The 24,609-nt window shown below is 46.0% G+C and overlaps 1 protein-coding gene across 5 annotated transcripts in view; it reads right to left on the bottom strand.

Moving 5' to 3' along the window:
- Positions 1–24,609, bottom strand: part of OSMR (oncostatin M receptor) — a 294,947-nt gene that overhangs the window by 258,703 nt on the left and 11,635 nt on the right. For 2 of the 5 annotated variants that reach the window (XM_030193062.1, XM_030193058.1), the window contains exons 1-3: positions 8,940–8,996; positions 8,550–8,660; positions 1,074–1,151 (exon numbers count right to left, since the gene is read on the bottom strand). The gene's annotated coding sequence lies outside the window, so the exon portion shown is untranslated. Of the gene's footprint in view, positions 1–1,073; positions 1,152–8,549; positions 8,663–8,939; positions 9,025–24,609 lie in introns of those variants that run through there. The other 3 variants (XM_030193063.1, XM_030193060.1, XM_030193061.1) reach the window with 3 other exon arrangements.

Genomic DNA, 24,609 nt, shown 5'->3' with positions numbered 1-24,609 from the left:
TGCCAAGTGGTCTAAAATTAAAAAAAGTTCCCACCATCATGTTCTCCAATTTTGTTCAAGTTTTATCTGTTGCGCGAGTCAGGTGTTAAACGAAGTTTCCCAAAATTTGAGGTCTCTAAACTGCAATAGTTGCAGATCTAGACCCCCTTTTTTGAAAGGGTGTCAGTCCATGAGCACGCGACATTTACCAAAATGCCATTTTTGCGGTCTAATAAAATCCAAACACATTTATAAGAATGGCTAAAAAATTCAAATCCTGTATAGTTTTTGATGCTAATTCCGAAGAAATACATTTTAACATTATGGATGCAAAATCCAGTCAAACAAGTTGACTCAAAGTGTGCATCAAAATTGGTCACGACTCATCAGAACATATTTGGACCAATATTCAGACCGCAACAACTTCCATGCAAACAAAGATACGGACTTGAAATTTTGAACAAGCATTATGCTTGTGCTGGACATAATACTGCCAGATTTGCAACTAACCAGCACCTAGAACCGCCATGCAGGATCTCTTCAAAGTTGGCACTGTCAGCGCAAATGGTAAAATATACCAAAGTTCAAAGCCAATTATTAAAAAAGAGTCTGCCTGCATCAGCTTGTGAACAGTATCATCTGAAAGAGAAAATTGTGCTCTACAACACTGATATGTTTTTGTTTTGCAATGCCACCATTAAGTAGCAGTATTATGCCCAGCATAAGCATAATAGGAAAGGAATAGAGAATAAAACAGAGAATATAATGCCTCTTTTTCCAAGTTGTGACCACACCTCAAATATCGTGCAATTCTGGTCACTACATCTTTAAAAAGATACAGCCGTATTAGAAAAGGTACAAAGAAAGGCAACCAAAATGATTAAAGGAATGGACTGACGCCAGCTCTTATGTCCCCTATGAGGAAACACTGAAGAAATTAGGACTGTTCTGCTTAGAAGAGAGACAGCTGAAGGGAAATATGAGAGATCTATAAAACGAATGGAGAGGAATGGGTAGACATAAATTGCTCACTCACTCTTTCCAAAAGTGTAAAGAAGGATTAGGGGGTATACAATGAAGTTACTATGTCTTACCTGACAATTGTCTTTGCTTTAGTCCTAACAGAGCAGTCCTGAACAAATGGGTTATATCCATCTATCAGCAGATAAAGACTGAGGAAAAAAAATAAAAAAGGCAGTTCTAAGTAATTCGCTCCCTTAAGGGTATCATGCAGCCATAGAATGTTCAGTATTTTGAATAAATACTCAAGGGGTCTTTCACAAAGCGGTAGTATGCTCAAAGCGGGCTTACCACACGCTAAAACAGAACTACCGCTGGCCCAACACAGCTGTCGGCGGTAGTTCCAGCTGGAGTGCACACCATTTTCAGCGCTGTGGAAATTCTTTTCACTAGCACAGCGTTAACCCAGCAGTAATCGGCCATTGCCACGTGCTGCCCAGTTACCGCAGAAGACCTTACCGTCACCTCAATGGGTGGCAGTGGTAAGTGGTCCCCACCATATGGCCATGTGGAGCCATTTTTAGGGGGCTTTTTACCTGCTGTGGTAAAAAGGGCCCTGGTGCAAGGGAAAAATGGGCCCTGCTGCTATCGCAGGGCCCTTTTTCCCGCAGGTTAGTAAAAGGACCCCACAAATAGCAAAAATCCCTCAGATCCACTGGTATCTTCAATATCAAGACTAAAAAGCCGGGGAAATCAAAGTCACCAAATACAAAATGTGCAAAATGTGGAGCAGCCCTGAGAAAAATAACTCACCCACTCTATGGTTTGTAAGAATACTACTGTTACTTGGGCGGACTCATTCACAGGGCAAACTCCAATGCACCAACACAAACTCAGTGGGGTTTTTTTGTGCTTAAATATGTTTCTCATTTAGAATAGCCCAAGTGTCCATTACTTATTATACTATATACAAAAATGTAGTTATCTGCCAGTAATGCTTGGAGCAATTTGAGATGTTCTGCCACATAGACACTGCTTTAAGAAATTCACCCAAGACGGTGTACATGAACAGACAGTTATAAGCAGTTCAAACAGCACACATTATGAGATTATCACTTTTTTCTCTACTGAGACTACCCTCCTCTGTCTGAACTGAGACACAGTTTAATGGGTACAGCAGCAGAGCGTTCAAATCCCACTGATGCTCACTGATGATCCCCAAACATGCAAACACTAGCCCCTATATTTTAATAGCATCACATTAATATGACCCTATCAATAATTCACTACTTCCCCATGCAAACACCCCCAAATCTAATCACTGTACACCGCCTTGAGTGAATTTCTTCAAAAAGGCGGTAAATAAATCCTAATAAACAAATAAAATCAAGCATTCTTTGCAGCCTGTATAACTCCTGGCACCTGTTTGTCTGCTTCCAGCGCTTTTAGGCACTGTTAATTTGCTTTGGAGGTTGAAGATCTATCATACAGCAGTTGAAGCTAATCACAACACTGATTCTCAGACATCTGCCTATGGACTCTAGAATTGAGGGGCTGATACCAATGTACACTACCTTTTCTCCCATATGGTCCAATGAAGCAGCCACAACTGATGATATCTTATGATCTCCAGTCAAGGCCAATGCAATGCGTTCAGGATTAAGGAATGCCCATTTATTTATTTACAATGCATGATATACTGCACAGTATCTATAAGTGGTGTCTATACTGTTTACAGCAATACAAATTGGATAAGAAAGGAGATAAGGGGTAATAACAGGCATCAAGAGGGGGAAGAGATTAAAGGCCTCACAGAAAAAGAAAAGTGCCTAAATTTGCCTATATCTTAATCCCACCCTGTCCTCAGGGAACAGGCAAATACCTACTGTATCTGTATGTAACTTGCCCTGACCTACCAATGAAACGTTATGAGCTAAGTCTAAGGGGCCCTTTTACAAAGCGTCAGTAAGCCCAACGCAGGCTTACCAGATGCTAAAACAGAACTACCACCGGCCCGTGGCGCCTGGTGGTAGTTCCGCCTCCAGCGCATGCCATTTCCAGGAGAAAACTAAAACCCCTGGAAATAGCGCAGCAGTAACCCAGCTGTAGTCCGGCATCTCCGCATGCTGCCTGGTTACCGTGGGAGCCCTTGCCGCCACCTCAATGAGTGGAAGTAAGGGCTCCCCGCCACATGGCCATGCGGCAGTGGCATAGATACGTGGGGCCACGGGGGCCTGGGCCCCCATAGATTCGGCCTTGGACCCCCCTGCCAACGACCCTCTCAATCCCCCCTCCCGCCACCATGGGCTACCTTTGCTGGCGGGGGACCCCAACCCCCGCCAGCCGAGGTCCTCTTCTTCCGGCGCAAGGCTTCGCTCTGTTTCTGAGTCTGACGTCAGACTCAGAAACAGAACAAAGCCTTGCGCTGGAAGAAGAGGACCTCGGCTGGCGGGGGTTGGGGTTCCCCGCCAGCAAAGGTAGCCCATGGCGGCAGCGAGGGAGGGTTGTCGGCGGGAGGGGGGTCGAGAGGGTTGTCGGCGGGGGGGGGGGGGGTCAAAGTTTGTGGTGGTGGTGGCAGTGGCGGCGAGGGGGGATCAGCAATGCCGGGGGGGGGGGCTAAAATGTGCCCCCTCACCTTGGGCTCTGGACCCCCCTCCCGCCAAAGTCTGGCTATGCCCCTGCCATGCGGTAACAGTTCTCTTACTGCATGGCCATTTTTTTAGGGCTTTTTACCCATTGCGGTAAAAAAGGCTCAGGTGCACAGGAAAAACGGCACCCGCCGCTACCGCAGGGCCCTTTTTCCCACAGCTTGGTAAAAGGACCCCCTAAGTGATTCAATTTGTCCCCTGCCTATCGACAGCCAGGCACAGAAAAGTCATGTCAAACAATGTCCTAAATATTTTGAACCCTTCTTTCATTTTAGATATGATCTCATTTTCTATTGTATTTACTGTAATGTTATGTAATGCTCTTGTCTTGGAGAGCTGTACCTGTTAAAAACTGAATAAAGGGACCACGTGATGCGGTGGAAGCAGCAGCAGTGATTCTGTGCTTCTCCGAGGGACCCGCACGATCCTAGCCTCCTGACCCGTCATACCCTCCGTAAAACGCTGTCTGACCTGCAGAAGAATCGGTGAGGGTGCATGGAACAGTACTTCGCACCCATGCCGATCGCCAGAACCAGGAAGGGTGCAAAAAACGAAAAGGATAAAGTGCCCGGGCCCAGCGATAAAAACAAGATGGCGGCCGTGTCTCCCCACAGCGAGGCGGAGTTTTCTGCTAGGCAACTAGAGCAGCTTGCAACGGCCGTCGGAAGCGCGCTGGAGCCCCGTTTCAATTCGCTGGAAGGCAGACTGGGGAAACTTGATGGGCTGTTAGCAGATCTCGCAAGCAGAACCGCGGAGGCGTAGAAAGGGATTTCCACCCTGCAAGACAGCTGGCAGCGCTGGGAACCGGAAATCCTTGGTCTTCAGAACAAACTGGCATCATCCAGGGATGAGATTCAAGATGGCTGCCTAGAGCGAACGTGTGAAAGCAGTGCTCTCAGCGAGTTTGTCCTAGCCCTTCGCAATGCCTAAGCGAAGGGGCAAATCGGCCGGCACGGTGTCTTCAAGCCGACAAGCAGTCCCGGTGATCGGACCTATGGACTTATTCGTTCAGAACCAGCAAGGAAATGGGTCTGTGAGTGGCACATTGGCGCTGGTCGGAGCAGTTGGAGGCCCTGAACCGGCGCCCGTGCTTGAGACAACTTTAAGCCCGGACCAGAGGACGCCACCCCTGCAGCCGCAGCGTGCGAGCACCCCTTTGATGGCGTCTACCACGGAAAAGTTGGTTAGACTCGAGACACTGGAACAGCTTGGGGTGAGCTCGGAGAGACCCACAATTGTGGAAGTTGGAGCCGCTGTGAAACAAACAACTATACCGACGGGGCAACTCTTGGCTACGGGAAGTGAGATAAGTACGCCTTTAAAATCAAGTTTACCTATGCAAATGTTTGCTTCATTAGAAGCACCATCTGAAGTAACTCTTGAATCACTGTGGGCCTTGATTGCTTCTTTTGGAAAGGCTCTATGCCCTCAAATAAACCAATTAGAGTCAAAAATTCAAACTTTAACTGAAGATACGATAAAATTAAAGAATGATGTAAAGTTATTAGATGAGAAAATACAGAATTTTGATCAAAAACAAAAACAAGTTCAAGATATTCAAGCAACAACGGTTAAAGACTTGATGAGCTTGCGCAGGAAAATTGAAGTGCTAGAAAACAATCAAAGAAGTAATAACCTCAGGTTTATTAACTTTCCAAGGACTAAAACAATGTCTCCTAAAGAAATGTTACTAAAATATATGAAAGATATACTTCAAGTTCCTGATGATGCAATTCCTCCGTTTCTACAAGTATATTACTTGCCGGTGCAAAAACCAGCTGAGCATGAATCTTTAGAATCCCCCTTGGATGTTACAGCACTACTAGAATCTTCGGACTCTGAAAAAGTTTTTCCTTCTACATTGATAGCCACGGTGGTGCTGGCACCTGATAAAGGATGGATAATGCGACTTTTCTTTAAAAATAGAAACAAAGATTTTCATGGGTTAAAAATAAGAATATTTCCGGACGTGACAAAAGAGACCCAAAAAGAAGACGTCAATTCTTTTAAGTAGACCTGGAGTGCAACAGTTGGGTGCTTCTTTCTTTTTGCATTACCCATGTAAATGCATAGTTAGACTACAATCTATTAAGTATATATTTTTTGAACCTAAACATCTCACTGATTTTTGTTATCCAAGAGAACTGAAAGAGAAACTTAAGCGTTCTGAAAAATAATATTTCTTGCTGCTTCACATTTTTTTCGCTTTTTTTTCCTTTAATAATGATGTTAATTGACCTTTAAATCTCCAAATTTGCAAATCTTGAATCGTACTTGTGGACTTTAGTGGTTTAAATATAAATAGAGGGATGAATCTGTTTGATCTGTATTTATTCCCCAGCTAATGCTATTATATTTGCTTTAAATGGATCTGTATTTAACTACTTTCTGTACAAGCGTGTTTGCTTGGATTGTAATATTAAAAAATTATAAATAAATAAATAAATAAATAAATAAAAAGAACAAACTGGCAAGTCAGGCAGAGAAGCTGGGTGATTTAGAGAACAGGGCACGGCGCAATAATCTCCGCCTGATTGGCATTCCAGAAAGCGCACCTGAAAGAAACCTTGGACCTATGCTGGAAGATTGGCTAGTGAAGGAATTCGCTTTATCGGACAGCAGAGGCCCTCTTTGTATTGAGCGGGCCCATAGACTGGGACGGGCCCCGCAGAGCGACCAGCGGCCTAGAGTTGTGATCATTAAAATCCTCAACTATCTACACAAAGAGGAGATCCTAAGGGGATATCGACAGAAAAGGGAATCCTTGAGGTATGCTGGATCCCAAGTGCGCATCTTCCAAGATTATTCTACAAGCGTGCAGGACAGAAGGAAGAAATTTCACCCGATGTGTTCAGCGTTGGTGGAGCGCAATGCAAGATTCATGTTGATTTACCCGGCTATGCTAAAGATCTTGAATGCCGGGAAATGGGTCCCCTTTATCTCGGATCAGCTGGCCTTACAGTTCATCAACCGTGAGATGAAGGAGGGGGAATCCACTTGACATTGTACTAAACACTTTGGCAGCTAGCAGAGAGGGAAGATGTGGCAGTGTGCTGAATGGTAAAAATAGTGTTGAGCAGATCTGTATGCATGGAGGGTTAAGATATATATTGTATGAATAAAGTGTGTGCGGGGGGAGGGGCTGGGGGAGAGTGGGGATCTTTGCATGCTGTGGTCTCACCTAGATGGGGTTGGTCCTGTCGAAGGGCATGGGGGGTCTGGGGGGGGGGAGGGAGGGTTAGGAAGAGGGAGGGGAACGGGGGGAGGGAACACTACCTAAGAGGTGGGCAGTAACTGCAGACGGTGTGCCAGATATGGCTGGTATACATAAGGTCCTGGGACGGAGGAAGCTGGGACACTCTCTCACAAAGGGACCACCTAGAATGATAACATGTGTAGTCAAAAACTTCTGAGGAGCGGTCTGGGATAGGTTAACATGTCCAAATTAACATTTATTACATGGAATGTTGGGGGACTCCATTCGCCAATTAAAAGACATAAGATTCTAAAAGTTCTACGAGATAGGGGAGCCTCCGTTGCCTTCCTGCAGGAGACACATCTTTCAGCGTGGGAGCATGCTAAACTAAAAAGGTGGTGGGTGGGGAATTTGGTGGAAGCTCCGGCAGTGGGGAGGAAGGGGGGAGTGGTAATGTTGTTTAAGAAAGGATTGCACCTGGAGATCAAGAAAGTGCTGTCAGATCCAGAAGGAAGATATGTTATGGCCTCGGTGGTGCTTGAACGCTAACCCCTGCTACTATGCAATGTGTACGCCCCAAATACATTTGAGCGGGGGTTTTATGCAAAAGTTATCTAAATAATTCTAGAATTTGGAGATATTCCGATAGTGCTGGGAGGAGACCTAAATGAGGTGGCTGACCCCAGATTAGACAGATCCAAACCCACAGACAGAGAACTAGCACGGGTAGTGAGGGGAGTGAACTTATTGGATTCAGCTTTGGGTCTAGTGGACACATGGAGAACCCTCCACCCCATAAAGAAAGATTTCACCCACATGTCAAGGGTTCATTCTACTCTATCCAGAATAGATTACCTGTTGATCTGTAGAGACCTCTTAACACAGGTGAAGCAGGTACAGATAGGGCCGATTAGGATATCGGATCATGCGTGGGTGGAGTTGAGTCTACAGGGCAGTGGGGCCAGACCGCTGGGGAGTAATTGGAGATTCCCCTCACATCTATATAGAGATTCTAAATTTCTGCCGTTTCTGATATCTAAGTGGCAACAATACCAAATTGATAATGCTCAGCATAGGCCAGATGTGACATTGTTCTGGGAGACAGCAAAAGCAGTACTCCGAGGAGAGATTGTTTCCTACCTTAGCCATCAAAAGAAAGTGCGAAAAAGAGAAATGCTCAGGTTAGAGAAGTGGGTAACTTCCCTAGGACGCCAGTATGGTAAAGATCATTCTTTGTGCATAAGAACACAACTTTTGGAAGCGCAGCAAGCTTTAAACAAGTTGATACATGCTGAGGCAAATAAATTGCGGGAATTCTATAAATATCAGCTGTATAAAAACTGAATAAAAAGAGATCTGGAATTTAAAACAAAATAAAAAAAAGGCAAGGGCTCTGGGCTTCTCCACAAGAAGGCACACTGTAAAATAGCTTCAAAAGGGGTACGCAGGAACCTTCTGCTACTAGCCCCAAATCTCCAGCTTTTTTCTTCTTCCCTCTAAGATAGCTGAATTCATTTTCCCTACCACCTGCAGCTGTTCCTCCACCGGCATTCTCTCTCTCTCTCTCTCTCCGCTGCAGGCTGCTAGTCCCACAGCAAGGAGGAATAGCCCCTCTTTCCCCTGACCATTTATCACTGCCAGACGAGGCCAGGAGACAGCATAGTTTCGAGAGAAGGCATAGTGGGGACCCAGGATGTAAAAGTGAGAACAGGCAAGTGAACAGCAGAGACAGTGGCACAAATACCACTTCCTTACAGTTAACTTACCCAAATCTCTCCACTTGAAGGCTGCGCCACTAGCTTCCGTTTCGGGAATCCTTCAGCTTATCCCGTTCCCTATATCTACATTTCTCGCATATTACATTGGTTTTCATTTGTCTGAAAAGGAGTAACAGAAGAAATACCAGACACTTGGCTACACGAGCCCCTTCACCCCTGAGAGGTCTGAGAGTTGTTGTGCAACTCCCTCCCTCCTCCCTACAGCAGCCCAGGCAGGCGCTCACTCACTCCCACTGACATCAGGAAAAAGCCCAATCGCAGCCTTCAAGGAAAAAAGAAGTTTGGAAAGCAACAAAGGAGAAAACAAAAAAAAAGTGAAACGACTGAAGGTCTCCGACGACCCTGCGGTATGTCCTCTGCTTTTCATCTTGTACTCACCAAATCTGTTCCCGGGAAGCACTTCCATCCGCCCTTACTTTGGACGGGCTGCATTCCAGCACTGAGGGGGCGGCTGGAGTTCCTGGAACCGGCACTGAGTCAGGGAAAGACTCGCTAGCTGCACCTCAGCCAAGAGGCTGTGGGAGTGAGAAGCCGTAGCAGCAGCAGCCCTAGTGGATTCTTGCCCAAAGGCTGCAGTTTTGGGAATTCTTTGCAGCCTGTATAACTCCTGGCACCTGTTTGTCTGCTTCCAGCGCTTTTAGGCACTGTTAATTTGCTTTGGAGGTTGAAGATCTATCATACAGCAGTTGAAGCTAATCACAACACTGATTCTCAGACATCTGCCTATGGACTCTAGAATTGAGGGGCTGATACCAATGTACACTACCTTTTCTCCCATATGGTCCAATGAAGCAGCCACAACTGATGATATCTTATGATCTCCAGTCAAGGCCAATGCAATGCGTTCAGGATTAAGGAATGCCCATTTATTTATTTACAATGCATGATATACTGCACAGTATCTATAAGTGGTGTCTATACTGTTTACAGCAATACAAATTGGATAAGAAAGGAGATAAGGGGTAATAACAGGCATCAAGAGGGGGAAGAGATTAAAGGCCTCACAGAAAAAGAAAAGTGCCTAAATTTGCCTATATCTTAATCCCACCCTGTCCTCAGGGAACAGGCAAATACCTACTGTATCTGTATGTAACTTGCCCTGACCTACCAATGAAACGTTATGAGCTAAGTCTAAGGGGCCCTTTTACAAAGCGTCAGTAAGCCAAACGCAGGCTTACCAGATGCTAAAACAGAACTACCACCGGCCCGTGGCGCCTGGTGGTAGTTCCGCCTCCAGCGCATGCCATTTCCAGGAGAAAACTAAAACCCCTGGAAATAGCGCAGCAGTAACCCAGCTGTAGTCCGGCATCTCCGCATGCTGCCTGGTTACCGTGGGAGCCCTTGCCGCCACCTCAATGAGTGGAAGTAAGGGCTCCCCGCCACATGGCCATGCGGCAGTGGCATAGATACGTGGGGCCACGGGGGCCTGGGCCCCCATAGATTCGGCCTTGGACCCCCCTGCCAACGACCCTCTCAATCCCCCCTCCCGCCACCATGGGCTACCTTTGCTGGCGGGGGACCCCAACCCCCGCCAGCTGAGGTCCTCTTCTTCCGGCGCAAGGCTTCGCTCTGTTTCTGAGTCTGACGTCCTAGCCTCCTGACCCCGTCATACTCTCCGTAAAACGCTGTCTGACCTGCAGAAGAATCGGTGAGGGTGCATGGAACAGTACTTCGCACCCATGCCGATCGCCAGAACCAGGAAGGGTGCAAAAAACGAAAAGGATAAAGTGCCCGGGCCCAGCGATAAAAACAAGATGGCGGCCGCGTCTCCCCACAGCGAGGCGGAGTTTTCTGCTACGCAACTAGAGCAGCTTGCAACGGCCGTCGGAAGCGCGCTGGAGCCCCGTTTCAATTCGCTGGAAGGCAGACTGGGGAAACTTGATGGGCTGTTAGCAGATCTCGCAAGCAGAACCGCGGAGGCGTAGAAAGGGATTTCCACCCTGGAAGACAGCTGGCAGCGCTGGGAACTGGAAATCCTTGGTCTTCAGAACAAACTGGCATCATCCAGGGATGAGATTCAAGATGGCTGCCTAGAGCGAACGTGTGAAAGCAGTGCTCTCAGCGAGTTTGTCCTAGCCCTTCGCAATGCCTAAGCGAAGGGGCAAATTGGCCGGCACGGTGTCTTCAAGCCGACAAGCAGTCCCGGTGATCGGACCTATGGACTTATTCGTTCAGAACCAGCAAGGAAATGGGTCTGTGAGTGGCACATTGGCGCTGGTCGGAGCAGTTGGAGGCCCTGAACCGGCGCCCGTGCTTGAGACAACTTTAAGCCCGGACCAGAGGACGCCACCCCCGCAGCCGCAGCATGCGAGCACCCCTTTGATGGCGTCTACCACGGAAAAGTTGGTTAGACTCGAGACACTGGAACAGCTTGGGGTGAGCTCGGAGAGACCCACAATTGTGGAAGTTGGAGCCGCTGTGAAACAAACAACTATACCGACGGGGCAACTCTTGGCTACGGGAAGTGAGATAAGTACGCCTTTAAAATCAAGTTTACCTATGCAAATGTTTGCTTCATTAGAAGCACCATCTGAAGTAACTCTTGAATCACTGTGGGCCTTGATTGCTTCTTTTGGAAAGGCTCTATGCCCTCAAATAAACCAATTAGAGTCAAAAATTCAAACTTTAACTGAAGATACGATAAAATTAAAGAATGATGTAAAGTTATTAGATGAGAAAATATAGAATTTTGATCAAAAAGAAAAACAAGTTCAAGATATTCAAGCAACAACGGTTAAAGACTTGATGAGCTTGCGCAGGAAAATTGAAGTGCTAGAAAACAATCAAAGAAGTAATAACCTCAGGTTTATTAACTTTCCAAGGACTAAAACAATGTCTCCTAAAGAAATGTTACTAAAATATATGAAAGATATACTTCAAGTTCCTGATGATGCAATTCCTCCGTTTCTACAAGTATATTACTTGCCGGTGCAAAAACCAGCTGAGCATGAATCTTTAGAATCCCCCTTGGATGTTACAGCACTACTAGAATCTTCGGACTCTGAAAAAGTTTTTCCTTCTACATTGATAGCCACGGTGGTGCTGGCACCTGATAAAGGATGGATAATGCGACTTTTCTTTAAAAATAGAAACAAAGATTTTCATGGGTTAAAAATAAGAATATTTCCGGACGTGACAAGAGAGACCCAAAAAAGAAGACGTCAATTTCTTTTAAGTAGACCTGGAGTGCAACAGTTGGGTGCTTCTTTCTTTTTGCATTACCCATGTAAATGCATAGTTAGACTACAATCTATTAAGTATATATTTTTTGAACCTAAACATCTCACTGATTTTTTGTTATCCAAGAGAACTGAAAGAGAAACTTAAGCGTTCTGAAAAATAATATTTCTTGCTGCTTCACATTTTTTCGCTTTTTTTTCCTTTAATAATGATGTTAATTGACCTTTAAATCTCCAAATTTGCAAATCTTGAATCGTACTTGTGGACTTTAGTGGTTTAAATATAAATAGAGGGATGAATCTGTTTGATCTGTATTTATTCCCCAGCTAATGCTATTATATTTGCTTTAAATGGATCTGTATTTAACTACTTTCTGTACAAGCGTGTTTGCTTGGATTGTAATATTAAAAAATTATAAATAAATAAATAAATAAAAAAGAACAAACTGGCAAGTCAGGCAGAGAAGCTGGGTGATTTAGAGAACAGGGCACGGCGCAATAATCTCCGCCTGATTGGCATTCCAGAAAGCGCACCTGAAAGAAACCTTGGACCTATGCTGGAAGATTGGCTAGTGAAGGAATTCGCTTTATCGGACAGCAGAGGCCCTCTTTGTATTGAGCGGGCCCATAGACTGGGACGGGCCCCGCAGAGCGACCAGCGGCCTAGAGTTGTGATCATTAAATCCTCAACTATCTACACAAAGAGGAGATCCTAAGGGGATATCGACAGAAAAGGGAATCCTTGAGGTATGCTGGATCCCAAGTGCGCATCTTCCAAGATTATTCTACAAGCGTGCAGGACAGAAGGAAGAAATTTCACCCGATGTGTTCAGCGTTGGTGGAGCGCAATGCAAGATTCATGTTGATTTACCCGGCTATGCTAAAGATCTTGAATGCCGGGAAATGGGTCCCCTTTATCTCGGATCAGCTGGCCTTACAGTTCATCAACCGTGAGATGAAGGAGGGGGAATCCACTTGACATTGTACTAAACACTTTGGCAGCTAGCAGAGAGGGAAGATGTGGCAGTGTGCTGAATGGTAAAAATAGTGTTGAGCAGATCTGTATGCATGGAGGGTTAAGATATATATTGTATGAATAAAGTGTGTGCGGGGGGAGGGGCTGGGGGAGAGTGGGGATCTTTGCATGCTGTGGTCTCACCTAGATGGGGTTGGTCCTGTCGAAGGGCATGGGGGGTCTGGGGGGGGGGAGGGAGGGTTAGGAAGAGGGAGGGGAACGGGGGGAGGGAACACTACCTAAGAGGTGGGCAGTAACTGCAGACGGTGTGCCAGATATGGCTGGTATACATAAGGTCCTGGGACGGAGGAAGCTGGGACACTCTCTCACAAAGGGACCACCTAGAATGATAACATGTGTAGTCAAAAACTTCTGAGGAGCGGTCTGGGATAGGTTAACATGTCCAAATTAACATTTATTACATGGAATGTTGGGGGACTCCATTCGCCAATTAAAAGACATAAGATTTTAAAAGTTCTACGAGATAGGGGAGCCTCCGTTGCCTTCCTGCAGGAGACACATCTTTCAGCGTGGGAGCATGCTAAACTAAAAAGGTGGTGGGTGGGGAATTTGGTGGAAGCTCCGGCAGTGGGGAGGAAGGGGGGAGTGGTAATGTTGTTTAAGAAAGGATTGCACCTGGAGATCAAGAAAGTACTGTCAGATCCAGAAGGAAGATATGTTAAGGCCTCGGTGGTGCTTGAACGCTAACCCCTGCTACTATGCAATGTGTACGCCCCAAATACATTTGAGCGGGGGTTTTATGCAAAAGTTATCAAAATAATTCTAGAATTTGGAGATATTCCGATAGTGCTGGGAGGAGACCTAAATGAGGTGGCTGACCCCAGATTAGACAGATCCAAACCCACAGACAGAGAACTAGCACGGGTAGTGAGGGGAGTGAACTTATTGGATTCAGCTTTGGGTCTAGTGGACACATGGAGAACCCTCCACCCCATAAAGAAAGATTTCACCCACATGTCAAGGGTTCATTCTACTCTATCCAGAATAGATTACCTGTTGATCTGTAGAGACCTCTTAACACAGGTGAAGCAGGTACAGATAGGGCCGATTAGGATATCGGATCATGCGTGGGTGGAGTTGAGTCTACAGGGCAGTGGGGCCAGACCGCTGGGGAGTAATTGGAGATTCCCCTCACATCTATATAGAGATTCTAAATTTCTGCCGTTTCTGATATCTAAGTGGCAACAATACCAAATTGATAATGCTCAGCATAGGCCAGATGTGACATTGTTCTGGGAGACAGCAAAAGCAGTACTCCGAGGAGAGATTGTTTCCTACCTTAGCCATCAAAAGAAAGTCCGAAAAAGAGAAATGCTCAGGTTAGAGAAGTGGGTAACTTCCCTAGGACGCCAGTATGGTAAAGATCATTCTTTGTGCATAAGAACACAACTTTTGGAAGCGCAGCAAGCTTTAAACAAGTTGATACATGCTGAGGCAAATAAATTGCGGGAATTCTATAAATATCAGCTGTATAAAAACTGAATAAAAAGAGATCTGGAATTTAAAACAAAACAAAAAAAGGCAAGGGCTCTGGGCTTCTCCACAAGAAGGCACACCGTAAAATAGCTTCAAAAGGGGTACGCAGGAACCTTCTGCTACTAGCCCCAAATCTCCAGCTTTTTTCTTCTTCCCTCTAAGATAGCTGAATTCATTTTCCCTACCACCTGCAGCTGTTCCTCCACCGGCATTCTCTCTCTCTCTCTCTCTCCGCTGCAGGCTGCTAGTCCCACAGCAAGGAGGAATAGCCCCTCTTTCCCCTGACCATTTATCACTGCCAGACGAGGCCAGGAGACAGCATAGTTTCGAGAGAAGGCATAGTGGGGACCCAGGATGTAAAAGTGAGAACAGGCAAGTGAACAGCAGAGACAGTGGCACAAATACCACTTCCTTACAGTTAACTTACCCAAATCTCTCCACTTGAAGGCTGCGCCACTAGCTTCCGTTTCGGGAATCCTTCAGCTTATCCCGTTCCCTATATCTACATTTCTCGCATATTACATTGGTTTTCATTTGTCTGAAAAGGAGTAACAGAAGAAATACCAGACACTTGGCTACACGAGCCCCTTCACCCCTGAGAGGTCTGAGAGTTGTTGTGCAACTCCCTCCCTCCTCCCTACAGCAGCCCAGGCAGGCGCTCACTCACTCCCACTGACATCAGGAAAAAGCCCAATCGCAGCCTTCAAGGAAAAAAGAAGTTTGGAAAGCAACAAAGGAGAAAACAAAAAAAAGTGAAACGACTGAAGGTCTCCGACGACCCTGCGGTATGTCCTCTGCTTTTCATCTTGTACTCACCAAATCTGTTCCCGGGAAGCACTTCCATCCGCCCTTACTTTGGACGGGCTGCATTCCAGCACTGAGGGGGCGGCTGGAGTTCCTGGAACCGGCACTGAGTCAGGGAGAGACTCGCTAGCTGCACCTCAGCCAAGAGGCTGTGGGAGTGAGAAGCCGTAGCAGCAGCAGCCCTAGTGGATTCTTGCCCAAAGGCTGCAGTTTTGGGAATTCTTTGCAGCCTGTATAACTCCTGGCACCTGTTTGTCTGCTTCCAGCGCTTTTAGGCACTGTTAATTTGCTTTGGAGGTTGAAGATCTATCATACAGCAGTTGAAGCTAATCACAACACTGATTCTCAGACATCTGCCTATTAACATAGGTAGCCGAGACTCCTCGGGCCCACCATTCTTGTCTTTACCACTATGACCCCCTAATAACGACTACACACATGGTATTTCTTTAAGTGGCACAACTGGGCCGCAGCTTTATTTCAAATACAAACATATCTTAACCCTGGGCATACCCAAGCCGTTTCAGCCTCTGGCTCAATAACACCCAAGCCGAGTCCGCCGCACTAGCAAGACTGGCTAAGCTGGTAGAGGGCCCCCCGCCGCACAGCAAGGGGGCCGTACCGTACTCGCAGCTGCCAGCTGCCTATTTAACCCCCTCCGGCTTGGGTACCCCGCCAAAGCTGCGACAAATTAACTTTTGTACATATTGGGTTTTATTCTGTTATATTTTTGGTATGGGTAGGGTGGGCCGGGTTCGTCCGCTGCCCTGGCACCGAAGAGGCCGTCCCTGTCCTCTTCCGGGGCTTTTAACCCCTTTTGAGGTAGCCCCTCCTATGGCCAGCGGGGAGCCGAGAGCATCGGGGTCCTGCCCCTTCCTTCACCTTGCTCGCTCCCGGCTGGCCCGGAGCGCATGCCCGTCGGGGCACGGCGCCATGTTATTTTTGGCTCCGTGCACCCGACGGGGCACTGCGCCTTGCTTTAACATAGGCAGCCGAGACCCCTCGGGCCCACCATTCTTCTCTTTACCACTATGACCCCCCAATAACGACTACACACATGGTATTTCTTTAAGTGGCACAACTGGGCCGCAGCTTTATTTCAAATACAAACATATCTTAACCCTGGGCATACCCAAGCCGTTTCAGCCTCTGGCTCAATAACCCCCAAGCCGAGTCCGCCGCACTAGCAAGACTGGCTAAGCTGGTAGAGGGCCCCCCGCCGCACAGCAAGGGGGCCGTACCGTACTCGCAGCTGCCAGCTGCCTATTTAACCCCCTCCGGCTTGGGTACCCCGCCACCAGGCCGGGGTAGCCCAGCTTGCCCCGGCCCTCCCCCACATATAGCTGCGGCCTGCTGTGCCGAAATCACATACTCTAGCACAGTCGACAGATCATTGTTAAATAAGTCATTTCCTATGTCAGAGAGGTGCGTGCCATCCTTCCAGAAGAGTCCTGCGCACATATCATCTGCCCAGTCGTGTGTGATGTGCCATCCGCCCCTGCGCCTTACCCAGGTTGCGATCTGCTTGTTTACTTTCTTTCTGGGTCTGCCCCACAATTTGGAGTTCCTGTGTATCCATCTGGGTATTATGTCTGACCACACAACAATAGCTTTGGGGAAAAGGTGAGAGATTATGTACAGCTCGCGCTTCGCTGCCTGTATCATTTCAACACCGGAAAGCGTTCCGATGTCGTTTCCACCTAGGTGTAAGACTATGACTGTCGGTGCTGCTAAATTGTCTGCCTTGTACCTCAGCAGTGTGCCTAACTGGTTCCATTTCATGCCTCCAACTCCCATCCACTGTATTTGCACTCCTCGTATGGCCAGACCTAGGTGGAGGCCCCCTGGCCTTACCTCTGCTCTGCGTGCGGCCCACTTAATGTATGAGTGGCCGACGATCCACATCGTTTGTGAGCCTGCAACATAGAATAATGTGAATATAGTGTGAATATTACATCTTGGCTGGAGGGCCCTGTTGCCCGAGGGACTGTTCCCTAATGTACCCCTTGTATGCTTCTGACCTCCATCTGCCCAGCATTTTGATGGACGGTGGCGGCAGGCCGAGTGATGCTGCGCAGGTGGCGGCCCCTATCCGGAAGGAATGTGTTCCGAATCTCCCTAGGTCACGCCCAGTCCTAGTCAAGCATTTGCGTAATATTGCTGTAAATTGGAAAAGGGTAAGGGGGGATCTATCTATGTGCACGAGTAGCGCCTCGCTGCCTGTGGGCCTCATTGCTAGGTACTCTCCAGTGTTTGCTAAAGGGCAAGTATTGAGCGATTCAACTCGCTTCAGCGTGACTGTCTGTCCTTTGCCCAGCTGATCTGTTTTTGACCTACGGATTAATATTTGCATTGTGTTATTGTGTATTGTAACATCCTTTAATTGTAGGCCGGCGTGAGCCGGGTTTTTCTTGGATGAGGCTACCAGCTCGCATACCCTGAATGCCCCAAAGAAGGCTAACGTGAATGCAGCCCGGAAAAGCCGGGTCTCGTATCTGGAATTGCATACTGCCGCTAGGGCTTGCCATATTTCCGTCAACAAGTCGTGTGTGATTGGTAGCCTGCGATCTGGTCTGGCTCCACGCTCCCTTCGCCAACCCTCTAACAATTTCTTGGTCACGAACCTGTTTTTTGGGTCACCCCACCCTGCTATTTTCATGAAGAAAGAGAATGCTGTCAGCTGTCGTGCTACTGAGCTGAGGGACCCGCCCTCCTGTTTTGCCTGGATGATAAATCCCGTGATTGCGCTGTCGGGCACTGGTCCTTCGCGCCAGCCCAGTGCGTACAGGAAGGAGCAAACCCTTTGGTACCCTACATTGTAAGTTCTCCACGTTCGCGGCGCCAAGGACTGTTTCAGCAACCTCCACGCCTCGGGGCTCCGAACCTCCATAGGTAGTCTGGTACGAGCTCTCCTCTCATCGCCGCTTGTGGTGCCAGTTTCCGGAACACTTCCCACTTTGAACGAGAAAGAGCATCAGCTATGGGGTTGCTTGCACCAGGGACATGCTTAGCACGCAGAAGTATATTGTTGTATAGACACAATTGTACTAACTCGCGCGCCAAGTCTACTACAATCGGGCATCGCGCTGTGTGCCTATTTATTATGTCCACGACTGCCCTGTTGTCAGACCAAAATACTACTCTCCTGTTTCTGAGCCTCGATCGCCATATGGCGACCGCCACTACAATTGGGAAAAGTTCTAGGAAGGTAATATTCTTAGTTAGGTTCTGTTCCTTCCAACTAATTGGCCATATGTCTGCGCACCATTCTCCCTGGAAGTAGATTCCGAAGCCTATTCCGCCGGCTGCGTCGGTGTATAACTGCAAGTCGGCGTTGGATATCGGGGATTCTAACCATACTACTTTGCCATTAAATTGCCTCAGAAACATATCCCATATTCTGAGGTCTTCCTTCATGTCTCCCGTTATTCTGATGTGATGTGATGGCCTTTGTACGCCGGACATCGAGCTGGATAACCTGCGTAGGAATGCCCTACCCATTACGATCACTCTGCAAGCAAAATTGAGGTTGCCTACCAATGACTGCATTTCCCGCAGTGTGACCTTCTCTCTGCTTGCCACCTCCGCTATTACCTTTCTTATTTTGTCAATTTTTTCGCTGGGTAGTCGCGAAACCATATCGCACGAATCCAGCTCGATGCCCAGGAACTGCAGGCGCGTACACGGGCCCCACGTTTTTCCTTTAGCTAGGGGAATACCGAAGGACTCAGTGACTGCGCGGAAATGGGTAAGAGCGGACTGGCAAGTCGGTCTGCCGGCCGGCCCTATGAAGAGGAAGTCGTCTAGGTAGTGAACGATGTTCTTGCTCCCAGATGCTCTTTCTACCACCCAGTGCAAAAATGTACTGAAGCATTCGAATATGGAGCAGGAGACCGAACATCCCATGGGCATACACTTGTCGTAGTAGTATTGCCCATCGAACTTGAAACCTAGTATAGGGAAGTTGTCAGGGTGTACCGGCAGTAGTCGAAAGGCCGATTCTATGTCTGCTTTGGCCATGAGGGCTCCTTGCCCCGCTTTACGCAGTAGCTGGACCGCCATGTCAAAGGTGGCATAGTGCACTGAGCTTGCTTCGGGAGGAAGGAAATCGTTCACTGAATCCCCTGCCGGATAGGATAGATTATGTATGAGTCGGTATTTTCCAGGTTCCTTTTTTGGGATAATTGCCAGTGGGGATACTATGAAGCGTTCGAAAGGCATGCATTGGAAGGGGCCCGCCACTCTCCCTAAGCTCACCTCCTTATCGATGCGCGTCTTCGCCTCATGGTAAAGACGCACCACCGATGGGGAATTCCTCGCTGCTCGTCTTGCCGGTGCGCCCTGATAGGGAATTCTAAAACCGTGAGCAAAGCCGTTTTCAATTAAACCCGCATCCTTTTTTGTGTACTGGGCCAACCATGGCCGCATAGCGGGTAGGTTGACCGGGGAGGATGCCATGGCCCTGTGCACTAAGTTATGGTTGTGTAGCTGCTCTGTCTGGTGGTTTTTTGCTGCATTTGATGGCAGGGTGCGGGGCGCCGCACGCTGTGCAGACGTGCTTGTATCTGCAGTTAGGCATGGTGCATGCTGCCCGGTTGAATCGCCAACAGGCCCCGTCTTGATTCCCCAAGGCTCTCCCCGCACTGCTTGGGCCCCCTGCCCAAAAGGGTCTGCCCTGCGCGCTGTATACTGGCCCCCTGTTGGCCATGCTGTGTAACCACAGATCTACGTTCATCCACCCCCACCCCAGGGTGGGGCAATCGTCCATCCTATCCCTGTAGTCTTCGTCGTATTTTAACCATCTGTGTCCCTCATAATCTTTGTATGCCTGCACTATGTTGTGAGCGTATGCTAGCATTGGGCTGTACTGGGTGGGATCGGCATGTCCCGCCACATCTATTACCCTGAGGAAGGCCCACAGCCAGTTAACTATAGATTTCTGTGTGCCTTTGTCCCGTGTGTGTGTGTTATCCTTAGCGTCCTTCTTTCTTTTCTTGTGTCGTTTCTTTCCCTCAAGTATTTGAAATATGTCAAAGTATTTCCTATTCTTTATCTTTTTCCTGGTGGACTTAGGTACTAATCTCCATATGTGAGGCAGAGCGACTAGTGGAGTGGGGCGGTCGTGTTGGATTATTTGTAGTAAATAATTAGCAGATTTTAGTACACACAGCTTCAGCTTTAGAAATGTTAATTTCTTTCTTCATCTCTCTCTCATTCACCCCTGAATAATTCACTGCTGAGTCACTTTAAAGTTGAAGTAACAAAACATCTGTTTACTCACAGTTTGTAGTTAGATTATAATCAGACAGGCTTATATATACATATTACTATACATTTGTATTATCAGCTCCTTCCATGTGCTTAGATGGTAATGGATGCTCACACCACCATAGATCCTCTCAGGTTAGGAGAGATCATGAGCTCCATGTGCTCCATGTGCTGCATGTGCTGCATCTAACCCCCACAGGAAGTTACATAGCTATGTGACCTCTCTAAGTAATTCACATCAGAGGTCACAGAGTAATCACAGAGAAATAATAGGTGACAGGCAATGCATGCAAAATACAATACATTCCAACAAACCCCTTCTCATGCATAACTGTCATGCAATTATTTATTCATACAAAGTCCAAGCTTTATACGCAGATTCACAAAATGTTCTCTGGGTAACGGTTTGGTCATGATGTCAGCTGTCATCTCACTGGTGTGACAATAGTGTAGACTGATGACCCCTTCTTTCGCCAACTCTCGCACGTTGTGGTATTTCGTTGCGATGTGCTTGGTGCGTGACTGAACCTTGTCATTCTGTGACAGTCGGATGCAGCTCTGATTATCTTCCATTATCTGGATTGGTCTCTGTTCAGCTATTCCGAAATCCAGCAAAAGTTTTTCAATCCACATCAGTTCTCTGCACGCTTCCGATACGGCCACGTATTCAGCTTCTGTAGAAGACAAACTCACAATACTTTGTTTATGACTGGCCCATGAAATTTGTACATTTCCATACATAAACACATATCCACTTGTGGATTTATAATCAGAATGATCCCCTGCCCAATCTGAATCACAGTAACATATTAGTTTTGGATTACTATTGGCTGAAATCTTTAATTTACAATCAATGGTACCCTTTAAATACCTTACCATCCTTTTAACTGCAGTCCAATCTGATTTGGTAGGTGAGCTGACCCTTCTGCTCAAAATTCCTACTGCATTTGCTATATCAGCCCTGTATGTGGTAGCTAGATATAAAAGCTTACCTATGGCTGATCTATATTGGATGTTATCTGGTAAAGGTTCTCTTACTGTTTCATCCTTCAGAAAATCAGTGATCATGGGAGTGCTTACAACTTGGGCATCTTGCATACCTAAACTTTCAATAAGCTCATTTATTTTCTGCTTCTGGCTTAGAAGATAAGAACCATCATTTTGTTTCTCAATTTCTATACCAAGATAGTATGACACATTACCCAGTTCTTTTATCTCAACATTGAGGTTTAAACACTTTACAATGTCCTTGTACTCTTGCTCACTTTTGCTTGCAATGAGCAGATCATCAACAAAAGCTAAAATGTATGCATATTGTCCATTTGTGCACCTAGTGTACAAGCATTTATCTGCTTCACCTTGCTTAAATCCTAAATTTGTCAATATTTCATGCAATTTATCATTCCAACATTTCGCACTTTGCTTTAATCCATAAAGACCTTTGTTTAATTTACACACTAGCTGTCTTTGTTTTGTATTTATGAAACCTGTTGGCTGTTCCATGTACAAGTCTTCAGTTATTTCTCCGTGAAGAAACGCTGTTTTCACATCAATGTGTTTGACTTGCATGCCTTTTGAGACTGCAATGCTCAGAAGTGTTCTTATTGTCGTGTGTTTCACTACAGGTGCAAACACTTCATCAAAATCTTCTCCATATTTTTGAAGATATCCCTTTGCCACTAATCTGGCTTTATACCTTTCCACTTTTCCTTGTGCATTCCTTTTTAACTTGAATACCCATTTGCATCCTATAGCTTTCTTGCCAGGAGGTAATTTTGTAAGAATCCAAGTATTATTTTTATCCAATGCATCAATTTCTTCTTGTGCAGCTTTATGCCATTCAGCAGCTTCTTCTGCTGGCATTTTCTCAATCTCATCCCATGTTAAGGGCTCTTGAGCTTCTGCTGACTTTGTTAGGTAAGACAGTCTTGGGGGTGGAACACCTTTGTTTTCCCTGGATGAGCGTCTGACTACAGGTTGGTCTGACCTTTCCGCATCCTCTAAATCTGAGAGTTCTTCTCCAATTGATTCCCCTTCTCCAACTGTACTGTCTTCTTCAATGATCCTTTCTGTGTCTGCTTCCTCTGCCTGTTCCTCGTTAGATACAGATGAGTTGCTTTCAGACATCTGCCTTGGTATGGCATTTATATACACTGGCATGTCTATTATGGTTCTAGTTTCATATTCTGGATGATAAGGCTCATCTGGGATAATCCAGCCTTTATCAACCCTTTTGTTTTCATCAAAATATGTAACATGTCTTATGCCAACAATGCCAGTTTTCAGATTCAAAATTCTATATCCTTTGTGTCCTGGAGCATAGCCAACTAAAATGCCCCTTTCTGTTGTGGAATCCAGCTTATGCCTTCTTTGCTTTGGTACATGAGCATATGCTGTACTTCCAAATGTTCTTATGTGTGACAGGTTTGGCTTCCTACCATGCCATGTCTCATGTGGTGTGCGCTCAGCGCCTTTAGTTGGCATTCTGTTTTGTAGGTACACTGCTGTGAGAATGGCTTCCCCCCATAGTCTTTTAGGGAGATTGCTATCTGACAGCATACATCTGGTCATTTCCACAAGTGACCTAAATTTTCTCTCTGCAACAGAATTTTGTTCTGGTGTATAAGCTACTGTTGTGATATGCTGAATGCCTTCTTGTTCTAGAAATGTGCGCATGCTTTGTGAAGTGAACTCACCACCATTGTCGGTCTGAAGAACCTTTGGTTTTCTTTCAAATTTATTGCTCACCATGGCTACGTATTTCTTCAGCATGTCTGTGACTTGACTTTTTTCTTTCAGCAAATAGGCCACACAATATCTAGAGAAATCATCCAAGAATATTAGCACAAATCTGTTATTTCCCAATGATGGGATATTAAACGGTCCACATAAGTCACTGTGTATTAAGTCCAGCACTTTATTACTCCTATTTCCTGTGTATGCAGGAAATGAGGGTCTCACACCTTTTTGAGTAACACAGTCTATGCATTTCTCAATTTTACCAGCATCTGCACTTATCTGAATGCCGGTGGCCAGTTGCTTACTGTAAAGATCCTGGATCACCTTAGAATCACGATGTCCCAGGCGGCGGTGCCAGATTTCCAGACTACATTTACCATCATTCTTCCTTACTTGCGCCATATGTGAGGCTTCACCTGAAATGCTCAGTTTATAAACATCATTATGCATAAAAGCTTCAGCATACACTTCATCATTTTTAGAGATTGTGCACTTACTGTTTTCAAAATGAATCGCAAATCCCTTCTTATCTAATGTAGATACACTAAGCATATTACAAACTGCTTGGGGAATATACAAGACATCACTTACAGGAATTTCTTTAACTTCATTAGACACTTTGCATTTTAAGAATCCAATACCTTTTGCTTGGATCTTAGCAGTCCCTGCGTTTGCAGTTTTAAGAATACCTTCCTCTGGACACATTTCCTGAAAGAAATTCTTACAATTGGTTAAATGGCATGTGCTCCCTGAATCCAAAATCCAAGTACTTTCATTTGAATTATTATTTACCATAGTCAAAGATTTTTCTGCCATTAGAAAGCCCTTGTGTTTATCTTTGTCCTTCATACATTTCCTGGTTTGAAAATTCTTTAGTTCCATTGGCTTAGGTGAGCTAGAGGGAGTGTTTTGTGTTTCCTTACACCATTTAGATACATGTCCCTCCTTTCCACATGAGTAGCAAATCAGCTTGCCCTTGGGTGGAGTTTTCCCATAGCTCCGCCTTCCTCTGTTCTTTGCCAAGAAATTTGTTTCATTTCTCTCTGACTTGCTTTGAGAACACATCTCCTCAGAATCATTTATTATGCATTCCTGCCTTAGTTTTGATGTTGCCTGTTCAAAAGATTGCCCTTCAATGGCCTCATTTACAGACCTAAAAACATCAAACTTCTTTGATAGTGAGGTAAAAAGAAATGCTCTTTTCAATGCATCACACATGGGAATTCCAGAAAGTTCTAGCTTTTGAAATGAAGACATAAGATGCATAATGTGATCATTACATTTACTTTTATCCCTTAATTTGGTTTCATTCAACTCTGCCAGCCAAATTGGTTGCTGCTTTGCATATGTAGTTGCATACATAGTTCTCAGTTTATATAAAATGTCCTTTGGTGTATCTTTTCCCTCCACTAATATGGCTTGTTTCTCTGAGAGAGCTTCCAAAAGCATGCACTTCACATAATAGTTTGCATTGTCCCATTCAGCCATATTTTCATCTGTTCTGTCTTGATCTAAGCATATATTTAATCTTTTTGCTCGAAGGAGA

Source organism: Microcaecilia unicolor, chromosome 2, assembly GCF_901765095.1.
Source record: "Microcaecilia unicolor chromosome 2, aMicUni1.1, whole genome shotgun sequence".
Lineage (NCBI taxonomy): Eukaryota > Metazoa > Chordata > Amphibia > Gymnophiona > Siphonopidae > Microcaecilia > Microcaecilia unicolor.
This window is presented reverse-complemented; position numbering and strand designations above follow the sequence as displayed.